We start from the raw sequence: 12,199 nt of genomic DNA on the forward strand, positions 1-12,199 counted from the left end.
GCTAATACGTTGGCTGATAGCTGGCAGCAACTAGGTAGCTTTAGGATGGAGTCTAGTCACCAAAAAGACCAAGGCAGGAATAGGGGGTTGGGACTTTCAGCTCCATCCCCCAACATCCAGGGAGGGGTGAGAGGCTGAAGTTTAAGTTGATCATCAATAATTTCATCAATCTTGCCTTCATAGTAAAGCCTTGATAAAAACCCAAAAAGACTGGGTTTGGAGAGTTTCCTGATAGCTGAACACATGGAAGTTCCTGGAGAGTGGTGCACCTGGGGAAATCACAGAAGTTCTGCAACTCTTGTCCCATACCTTGCGCTATATATCTCTTTATCTGTATTTTTTTTGTAATATCCTTTATAAGAAACTGATAAACATAAATAAGTGTTTTCCTGAGTTCTGTGGGCCCTTCTGGAAAATTAATCAAACCCAAGGAGGGGGTTGTGGGAATCCTAATTTATAGCCAGTTGGTCAGAAGCACAGAAAAAATTACCCTGAGCTTGCAATTGGCATCAAAAGTGCTGGGTAGGGTGGTAATTCGGGGAACTGAGCCCTTAACCTATTGGATCTATACTATCTACAGGCAGATAGTGTCAGAATTGAATTATAGGACCCCCAGCTGGCGTCTGCTACAGAATTGATTACTTGGTGTGTGGGTAAAAACTCCCACGCATTTGATCACAGACATCTTCTGTATGCATTGCAGTGTGAGCGCAGAGGAAAAACAGTTTATGTATTTGTATATACAAATCCGGTGTCATAAGCATGTTATAAGAATAGAGTGTGAGAAACACAGTCTTGTCTTATTTTTTTCTCACTCAATGACCAAGGGGACAAATGGGAGATGAAATCCTCAATACAGACTTTTAAAAAGGTGGTGTGTGTTGATGGACTCCAGAACTTTTTTTTTTTTTTTTTTTTTTGCCTTAACCACAAGATATTTGTTCTCCCATATGAATTAACTAAATCATGTAAAAATATTTAATTTCATATGAATTCCAACCTCACTACATTTATTTATTGGTTACGAATATTCATGAGGTACAATAACCTCACTACATTTTGCCTGTCTGGATTCTTTAAACACTGTGATGTTCTCCACTAGCACAGACAGTAATATCTAAAAGCTTATAGGAATGTGATTTAATCAGTGTATCTGGCTAAGCAAAACAAGAGGCCCTGGACTGAGGGAGGGAAGAAGGGTTTCTGCTAAGTGGTAGATTCTGTGTCCAACCACAATCATTCTATTTCACTTTAGACTTAATGTGACTCTTTGAATTTGATATATCATTCTCATTTAACAAATGTGGTAACTGAGTATCAGAAAGCTTAAATGACTTGGTAATGTCACTTATCACATAAGTGCCAGAATTGAAAGTCCAGTTTTCATATGAAAGTGTCCAATTTGTCCAGATGACAGTTTAGTTACACTGACTATGCCTTCACAATGATGAAGTATTTTGTTTACTTAAGAGTTTCAGCTAATTATATCAATAATTTTTTGACATAATGAAAAATGACCAATTTGAGAGACTGTATTTTTTCACAATTAGATTTTTTTTTCATTTAACTGAATTTATTGTCATCATTTTTTATAATCTAGAGCCAGCCTCGAATTTCCCACTAAATCTATCTACATGAAGTAAAACCAAGACACATTCAAACATAGGACAAGGGAAATTTTCATTATCAGTCACCACCAAGCATGTATATATGTCCTTTAATAAAAATGATTTTTTTTAATCTAGGTTTGTTTGTGCAAAATACTGAGTTTGCATTGTTTAAAAATTCCTCTCTGTTTCAAACTCTATTTTTGATTATTTAATTTTTCTTGGAATTACTTTTGTCTTTGTAATTCCACTGGAATATTCTCAGCAATCTTACATAATATCCATTTTCTCAAAAAAAAAATCTATTAAGTATTAAATTATGCCCAGAATATATATTTTTTTAAAAACAAGGATATTTAAGCATACCAGATGATAATTATTATATATTATGTGTGTATATATATTATGGGTGTTCATTTCTGTTTTTGTTTGGATAAAATCAGTCAAATCACAAGATGTCTTAGAAGTAAGAATTTTTCTTCTTCAAAAACAATGGGATTTTGTATATACATCTGGGCGATATTCAAAAGTATGCTATTTTTATCAGAGGTGGTCCTGAACTGGTAGCTTAACTATGAGCGAATCCTACTTTCATGAATAACTGGTGTTCTAGTCAGGGTTCTCCAGAGAGATAGAATCGATAGGATATTTTATAAGTATATGAAAGGGGATTTATTAGGGTGATTAGCTCACACGATTGTGAAGAGGAGTCCCACAACTGGCCGTCTATAAACTGGATACCTGTAGCATGGCTCAGTCCAAGTCTGAAAACCTCAGAAGCAGGGAAGCTAAGGGTGTCCTTGGTGTAAGTCCTGGAACCCAAAAGCTGAAGAGTTTAAAGCTCTGCTATCCGTGGACAAGAGAGAAGAGTGTAACCCTGCTCCAGCAGATCAAGAGATTTACTTTTTTTCTCTGTTTTTGTTCTCTCTGTGCCCCCAGTGGGTTGGATGGTTCCTGCCCACACTGAGGGCGACTCTTGTTCACCCAGTCCACTTAAGCTGTCATACTAATCTCTGCTGGAAACAATCTCAAGGACACACCTAAGAAGATAGCTTTACCAGGTTTCTTGGCATTCCTTAATCTAACCAAGCTGACACCTAGAATTAACCTTCACAACTGGTAAACTAAGTTTAACTAATCAATAAAATATCAATCCACCCCAATCAGTTATGTCATATTTTTCAAACTTCACAATTTAATTACATAATTTAATTGCAATGAAATTATGTAACTTCATAAGACTATAGAAAGTAATTTTTTGCCATGTCTTTGAATGTTTTTTAGCATGTTTGCAGAAACGGGGTGCTATGTTCTGCTATTATTTTTAAAAAGATGATTCTTTGTAGATACAGATATAAACATAAGTGGAAGTACAGGTATAGATATGCTGACATAAAAAAAACCTGAGTTTGAACGTATAAGCATGGAGTTTACTGGGCCAATATGATGACTGCAGCCTAGAAACACATAGTTTAGGAAACCTTGAGAAATGTATTCCAAAGGGGGTCAACAGAACTGAATATTTTATAATAACAGGAAGAATGAGAATAAAAGGAGAGAGAAAATAAGACAGCCCCCTAATAATTACATCTTTTTTCTATTGGCTAGTTCATGTATATAGATTTTGAATTGTTACTAAGTTACATCCTACATGCAGGAATCTAAGGTAAGGGTTACAAGAAACATTCTAGGTTATTTTAGTATTTCTGGTGTGAGCATGTTTGGCTTCTTTTTTTAACTTTAATTTTTAATTTTTTTAATGAATGCTTTATTTTAAAGTTCAACAGTACGCATGTAAACTTTTTTTGTGTTAAAATGGTCTAATGATAATGTTTTGCAGGACATGTGAACATGACTGCACACTATATTCCAAGCTTGCCCAGGCACTATAATTTAGCTGATCTCATCAGAGCAGAATTTTTTTAGTTAATCAAATATATGGATATATAGAGAGATATCATCAGTGATTTCATGAGTATTTCAGTTAAATGAAATCCTTGATTGTGACTTTATGACCTAAAGATATTTTTTACACATTTTTTTTCATTTAATAGAGTAATAGGAAGGATAAATGAGACATATTCTTTGCAGTTAAGGAGATGATAATCTGTGAGAAGAAAACTGTAAATATAAAAATACCTTAACTCAAGAAAGAATTGAATAACACAATAATGAAAGTGTGATGTACTATGATGCACCAGAATAAAACTAACCAGCACTTCAATACTTCTCCAGATTGGGAGTTAAGCTATCTGTTGTAGCTCCAGATCTGTCATCAAGTAAATGGTGATACTGTCAAATCATTGAACCATTTGGTAGTCAGTTTTCTTGTTCAAAAAAATTAGTGAGTCGGTCCTTGGTTGGTCCTAGGTTCTTTTACTTTTGATTATAAAATTGCCATGGCAACTGGATAGCACTTTCATTTCATGAAAATCTTGCCCTTTGATGAAAAAGAAATAAATTCTAAAGAAAGAAAAACATATAACACACACAGGGAATTTTTAGAAATAAAAGTCAAATCCAACTAGATAAAACTAAGCAACATCAAGAAAAACAATGGTACAAAAAAGACGTTAAGAAAATCATATTGTTCAGTTAGAGCACAGTTTTATGTAAATTTGGTATAATCAGTAGGGGGAGGGTTGGAGATAGCTATAGAAATCTTGAATGGCAGGATGTTATTTTTTTATGGTTAATTTGGTAGGCAGGGGGATCATTGAATTCATTTGAATACGACTGGAGCTGTTCTGATTAGTGAGAATAGTAAAAAGAATCATTTGAAGAGGAAGAGGCTAGAAAGAAACATAATTAGAGAGCTATGCCAGGAATTCAGGATCAAATTAATGAGGATCTAAATCGATAAGACAGAAATGAGAACAGAATGAAGGGAAAGAACTTCAAAAGTAACAAAAGATATAGGATTTTTTTTGTGAAGGACTGCAGGTAAAGAGAAGGATAAAATTTGAAAATTTGAATGTGAATACTCAGATACATTGTGGTGTCATTTAAAGAAGGAAATCATGAGGAGCTTATCCTTGGGGAGAACCAAATAAAAAGGCCAAAACAAAACCTCATGCCACTAAGATCTAGGACAAAGATTAGAAATCAACTAGGACAATTTATTAATTCTTCATATAAATAAACCAAGGCTCAGAGAAGTGATCTGTCTCAACCAGTTGACAAATAGAAAATAAAATTTTAAAACATGCTGAGTTTCAGGGACCAGTAAAGAAGCAGGAGGAGATATTCAATAAATTGGTAGAATAGAACTGAAGACAGCAATAAAAATACAGTTTACTGTCAGGGTAAAATGATCACCTCAATGTAGTAATAACTTTGAAAGAAACCCACATGGAAAATGGTATGGAGTTTCCTCAAACAATTGCAGATAGATCTACCATATGACACAGCTATCCCACTGCTGGGAATATACCCAGAAGAATGGAAATCATCAAGTCGAAGGTATACCTGTTCTCCAGTGTTCATCGCAGCACTCTTTACAATAGCTAAGAGTTGGAACCAGCCCAAATGTCCATCCATCAGATGAGTGGATATGGAAAATGTGGTATATCTACACAATGGAATACTACTCTGCTATAAAAAAGAATGAAATATTGCCATTTGCAATGACATGAATGGACCTAGAGAGAATTATATTAAGTGAAACAAGTCAGGTACAGAAAGAGAAATACCACATGTTCTCACTTATTTGTGGGAGCTAAAAATGAATGAATGAATGAATGAATGAATGAATGAATACACAAATAACCAGGAGTGTGTGTGGGGGGAGAAGACACAACAATCACCATTCCTTGAAATTGATATGACAAGCAAACAGAAAGGACATTGTTGGAAGGGAATGGGGAGTGGGAGGAGGTAGGGAGGTTTTGGTAATTGGCCACAATAATCAACCACATTGTATATTGACAAAATAAAATAAATAAATAAATAAATAAATAAAGTGAAAAATTTTAAAAAAATTTTAAAAAGGAAAAAAACCTACAGAAGAGCAACTTGCTGCTAATGTGTCAAGAGTTGCAAGAATATTGCATTAGAATTTTAGAAAAACTAATTTTCTTATGACATCTCTAGATTACATATTGTAAGAAAAATTTAAAAAAGAAACATTCTTAAACCTCACAAATATTTTCCTACTGCTCTGTTACACTGAGATTAATTACAAGTCACACAAGTTAACAGTACAAAATGTTTTAGAGAACACATGGAGGATTTCACTTGCTCTAAAATAAGGAGCTATAAATGTGATACAATACACTCTACTGGATTGATTTCTGAATAATTTCTATTATAAAGTAATTTTCTCCTATTGCAGAATCCCTAGGGAAGTGAGAAGATAAAATTAATTTTACAAGCCATCATTTCAAAGAATGATGTTATTATCATGTTTTAAAACTAAAAAAAAAAGCACTGATGCTTTTAGTAGCTTTTATGTTTTATGAAAGCTTCCATAAATTTACATATTATAATTAATTAAGAAATTTCTAAAAGGAGCAAATAGAATAAATTTATAAATAGTAAAATTTGTCTCCATCATAATCAAAGAGTTTTAATTCTCATGGCTTTTTTAAAGTGAATGCTTATTCTGTGTCACGTCTTATGTTTTTATAAAAATAATCATTATATAAATAATTAGATGCCACTTAATTACCATTCATTTGTAATATATTTCATATAAATTAATTCCTGAAAATATAAATTTAAAACATATTTTTGACCAAATTTATGGCTGATTTGGAATCTATACTACAATACTCAATTAAAAATACATGAATTTACTGTACCCTATACTGTTGAAAACAAAAAATTAAATATTCTATTTTTAAAACTATTTGGAAAAATATACATTTCACATTAATGACTCCTAATTTCCATAAACATTCAACTTTGTGATGGGGTTGAGGACATGCAACCCCCAAATACGACAATTTGGTGTTTTAGAAAACAGCAGAAGCAGGAAGGTCACTCTGAATTTTCCCTGTCCTTCCCTGAAGCATTCCATAGGACCTAGGGAAGATTCTCTGACATTCCCCTAAATAGGTCATGGAATCTTCATTCAAGGGGTGCCCTCCCTAACCTCCTTTTACCTAAAGGAAAGGAACATTCTTTCCTCTGAAGACACGGTGACACAAAGAAGAATCTGAACAAACAAGCCTTGCTAAGTTACCCCCAGTTCATTATGATTAGATCATAATATTTTGTCCTCCAATCATATTTCTCTACAACTGTCCTAATCAAAATTAAACATGAAAATACAGGTTCACCTAGTTCTTTGGGTTTAATTTCCAGATGATCCTATGTTATATAAAACCTGTGTTAAGTTTATTTGCATACTTTTCTCCTGTGAAACAGCCATGAACCTAGTGATGGGTCAGAAAAGATAATTGTTTCCCATACAATTTCAAGTAGATGATCCTACATGGAGGTATCTAGATATCCATGGGATGTATAGAGACAACCACACAGCCATCCACACACGCATCCACACATCTTTGAGTATTGATGGCGATCTCAAAAAATAAAATAAAATAAATAAACAAACAAAATGGGAGAGAGAGGGAAATGAAGAAGAGGTAAGAGAAGGAGGAGGAAATTTGGAGAAGGAATGAGACAAAAAAGGAGAAAAGGAGAAGAATAGGGAAAGGAGAGGGGTAAAAAGGAAGGGCAGGAGGAACAAAGGAAAAAGTCACAAAATCTGATTTTTTTCTCACTTGGTAGATAAAGTGAGGATAAATTCACTCAATATTCAATTAATCTATAACCATAAATATACTGACAGCCTGGAAGCAGGTGTTACACTCTTGCCCATGTTCTGTACCTAGAGTTAGAAACATGGCTCTCCTACACAGAATGGACAATGGAGAAGGAAAGCAGGTTTGGGGAATGAATACAATAAATACATGCATTGTGTCTGCTAGAGAATCTTCTTGATTCTCCAGATTACCACCTGCTTTGCACCTGTTAAATCTCGCCTTCCTCTACCAAGTGCCTAACCCATATCTATCTCCTCTGGGCTTTGATTGTGGCTGGCTATCAATAAATTCTTCTGTAAGATTTTATGCTAATTAGATCATCTTTCAGAATATTTGCTTTTTATTAGACACGGAAAATATATCTGATTTAAAAATAAATGGATATGGAATGACAGAAGATGGGATCTGGTGAATCCCTCCACATATAATTAAATTAACATCCACCTACTTTGCCTTATGATAAGACCAGTTATGTTATCAGAAAGTATATTAGACATTTTCTCTAATATACCATGAAAAAAATAAACCATTCACATGCATGGAATCATAATATAAAATAGATAAAAGTAGTTAATCATATTCAGTCTTCAACATATACAGTGTTTAACAGTGTTTATTTACCAAAAAAAAAAAAAAAAAAAAAATGATGGATGAGCATCTCAGTTTCTTGACTTTAATAGTTTAGAAGTGACGACAGTTAACATAAAGCTATATGCTTAAGCCTTATAATTTATTTACTTAAATTATGAACACATTTTCCCTAAAATTACTTTTCCTTTTTTTAACAGCTTTATTGAGATATAACTGATGAACAAAAAGCTGCACATATTAAATATATACAATTTGATGAATTTGGACATAGGCATGCACCTGTGGAACTATCACCACCATTAAGGTATTAAACATATCCATCATGTCCAAAAGTTTCCTTTAGCACAATTTTAAAATTTCATTTAACTGTTAATTGTTGATAGCTATTTTCTGTTCTTTATAACTTTTAGTTTGGTAGATAAAATCAGAAAACTGGCTACCGATTTTAGTACAAACACCAGATCCATTAATAGTTATCATCAAAATAGATTGATTTTAAAGGTTATCCTCTCAGAGAATATTTTAAATCAAAATTCCCTTGGGAAATTTAAAATAAATTGTGACTCGCAAATATTATGACCAGCAATACTGCTATGTATAATACATGAGTGCATTAGCCTGTTTCTGTTGCTTAAAACAAAATACACAGAACTGGGTAATTTGTAAGAAAATGAAATTTATTCTTGGGAGTCCAGAGTCCAAGAAACACATCTGGTGAGGGTCTTCATGATGGCAACAGTGATGCCAGGTGTCTCATATGGCAGAAAATGGCACACCAGAGAAGGACTAACTTCTCATATGCTCTTCTTTTAATGCCCTAGGAACCACTCCCATGACCACCATCATTAATCCATTCACTACAGCATGGTCCTACAATCTACTCATCTCTTCAAGGCCCCAGCTTTCAATTACCATAATAGAATTTCCCACCCTAAAAAGTTACAGTGGAATTAACCTTTTTTTCTTTTTTCAATTAAGCTTTTAATATATGAACTTTGGGGACACAATTCAATCAATCCACAGCAACAAGTAACTCTATTTAATTTCTTGAGATAGTTTATATTTACATATTTTATAATTTCATACTACAAATATATCATACTATTTAAAACGTAAAATTTAATAAATATTTATAATCTTATACTGGAAATTTCAAATAGAATTAGTAGAAAGAAAATATGCTATGCTCCTTTGCACCGTATCTATTTGCCTCATTCTAAGTTTAAAACAATAATAACAATAATAGACTATGTCCCTTTTCATGAAACTGTGAAGCAACTTTATATTTTTAGGCATCTGAAACATTATATTATATTAACAAAGGAATACTCAGCAATAAAAGTATCACTAGTTTAAAGAAAATGAATACTTTCTCCAATATTTTCATATGATTTAAGTTTATCAGATATTGAAACTTCATTCTAACATTTTTCCCATTGCACATCCAAATTTTATTTTTAATCAAATCAAACCTATTGGTTTCTGCATAAGTAATTATATATATATATATATATTATGCAGATTCCGATGATTAATCTGTATCTAATGTCAACAGTTCACTAAAATTTAGAATGCTATCTAATATTGCATTAATAAATACTATGTTATTGGAAATCTATGGCATAAATATGAGCTGCTGTTTAAAATCTTTAATACCTGCTAAAGGTATACATACACTTCCTACATCCTTATAAATTGTCATATAATCATCTGCACAACCCACTTATTTCGCTTAAAAATATTATTTGGCACTATGTACTGCACTGTATAATGAGACACATACATAAGTCAAACAGAAAAATTGTAGCTAATTGACTCAGAGAAATTGTTTCCATTTTTATTTTTCATTACTAGCATATTCTTAGTGTTTTGTGAATAAATACAGATGACACTTTGAAAGCAGGTCTCAAACACATATTGAATAATCGCAGTGTACCAAACCGTTTTCTATTGCTATAGATATAAAGTGACAATGTCCCAGTCCTTAGGTTGCTTACTACCTAGAAGAAGAGATATCGTAATATGTGTATAATAATGCTATCATCATCATAATTATATATTATGACAATATATGATTACTGTGAAGTTAATTGTGTGTGTGTGTGTGTGTGTGTGTGAGTGTGTGTGTGTGTGTGTATCAAATCACAGATAAAGCAGAGATTGATTAACTATCTTGGGTAGATCACAAAAGTTTTATAACAGTAACAAAACTCAGTAGGGTCTTATAGTTTAAATATGAACTATCTAGTCTTACAGTTGGCTACAGGATATTTTAACAAGAAAAAGAAGCATTTCAGTATTCCAAAATATCTCATCAAATGTGGATAGTATCTGGAGATGTAGATTAAAACAAAATCATGGCATTCCATTTATGTTACGGTAATAACTTGAGAACTGAGGAGGAGTTTTGAGCAAACGTTTGGCATAGCCAAATTTCATTTTAGAAAGCTGTCTTAATTATCTGAATGCAGAGGATAAATTGTAGGAAAGTGATAATAATAATAATAATAATAATAATAATAATTTTTTATTATTACTTTTGCTTGTAGTAATGAGTTAAATCCCATTAATTCTAATCTAATTTCCCTGGGACAATTACTACTTCCCCACATATGTTTGTAATTTATCTATTTATCATTTCTATTGACTGCCTACTTTGAAATGTAAATTATAAGGGGACTAGAATCTGTATATTTTGCTCATTGATATTTTGCAAGAACCTAGAAAATTACGTGGCTTATTGTTGGCTATCTGTATTTGCTCTATAAACAAAATATGAATTATGCTAGTTTCAAATAAAAGCTATTGATTTCTTTTAAATTATTTTATATTCAATTCCTTGACAAGTTCTCTTAATAATCATAAAATTTTATATCTGTTGTCAGATTTTCTAGGTATGCAAGTATATGGTTATCAAAAGGAGATAAATTTTCTGTGATATGCCAAAATTTTCACAAATTATTTCTTGTTTCTGACTGATTGCATTCAGGTGTACGTCCTAAACAGAGACACACAACAATAACAATAGTCAGTCAACAGCTTTGTAATTTTCCTGACTTTAGAGAAAAAAAATATTTATCATTCAAAAGTTTTAAATTATGGCAATGAATCTGGTGATTTTTCAAGTAAAGCAAAAGCAAAGAAATAAGTATGGCAAGAGCAGAATAAACCATGAATATGATTTAGATATTTTTTAATGTATCATACTTGTCTCTCATGTACTCTTCTGGGTTTTCTATTTTTTTCTTTGTATTCTTCTGTTCGGATATATTTTGTTAACCTATTTACATTTGCATTTATTTACATCTCTGATTTCATCTCTTAGTTTTCACATGCAATGTAAATCTCTGCTTGTTTTTCTGTCTTCCATAAATGACGCTCTGCTTCAGTTTTTGCTCATACCTGGAATTAGTAAATGCTTCTCTCAGAAAAGTGGATGCAGCCCTTTGACATGAGGATTTCACTTCTTCAGAAACTTAGATTATCTAGTCTTCCTTACTTCCAGATATTTTTGATGCTTCTTAAAAATTTTCGTTTAGTATTTTGTCTTTTTTTTTTTTCCTAATTGTTACCCAGATGCTCCGGTCTACCCCCAAATATTTCACTTTCTAGGGAAGTAAAAATGCTGATATATCTGATTTATCTGATTAACTCGTCTGCTGTATTATGAACCAACAAGAATTGTACTAAGAAAATCAGTTAGAGAGCCATTGTAGTATTTCAAGTCAAAGGTTAGGATGATATCAATCTATTCCAAATTTGCAGAAGTGGAGATATGAGAGAATCATCAGATTTTGAAGGTAGGACCAACAAGATTTGCTGATAGATTTTACATGAAAAAAATAAATGATGGATGATTGCAAACTTTTAATTCAGTCAAAACCTGGACAAATATACTACCCTGTCACTCACTGGCCTTGGGGATATTAGTTAAGAAAAACGTTGCAGAGAAATGTAAAGAGTTTGATTTGGGGATTACAAGGCTCCTAGAAATCCAAGTGGAGTTATTAGACAGGCAGTTGTAAACATAAGTCTGGAATTCAAAGGGGAGATTTAGATCTGCAGTAATCCTATATAGATGATATTTAAAGCTATGAGACTGGATGAAACCATCCAAAGAATAATCTAGGCAAAATAAAAGTAGATAAAAGAAGGATCCAGCAAAAGAGACTAAGTTGAATATCCATTAGATATAAGAAAAATCAGGATAGAAGGGGAATCCATAAGCCA

Source organism: Cynocephalus volans, chromosome 8 (genome assembly GCF_027409185.1).
Source record: "Cynocephalus volans isolate mCynVol1 chromosome 8, mCynVol1.pri, whole genome shotgun sequence".
Classification (NCBI taxonomy): Eukaryota; Metazoa; Chordata; class Mammalia; order Dermoptera; family Cynocephalidae; genus Cynocephalus; species Cynocephalus volans.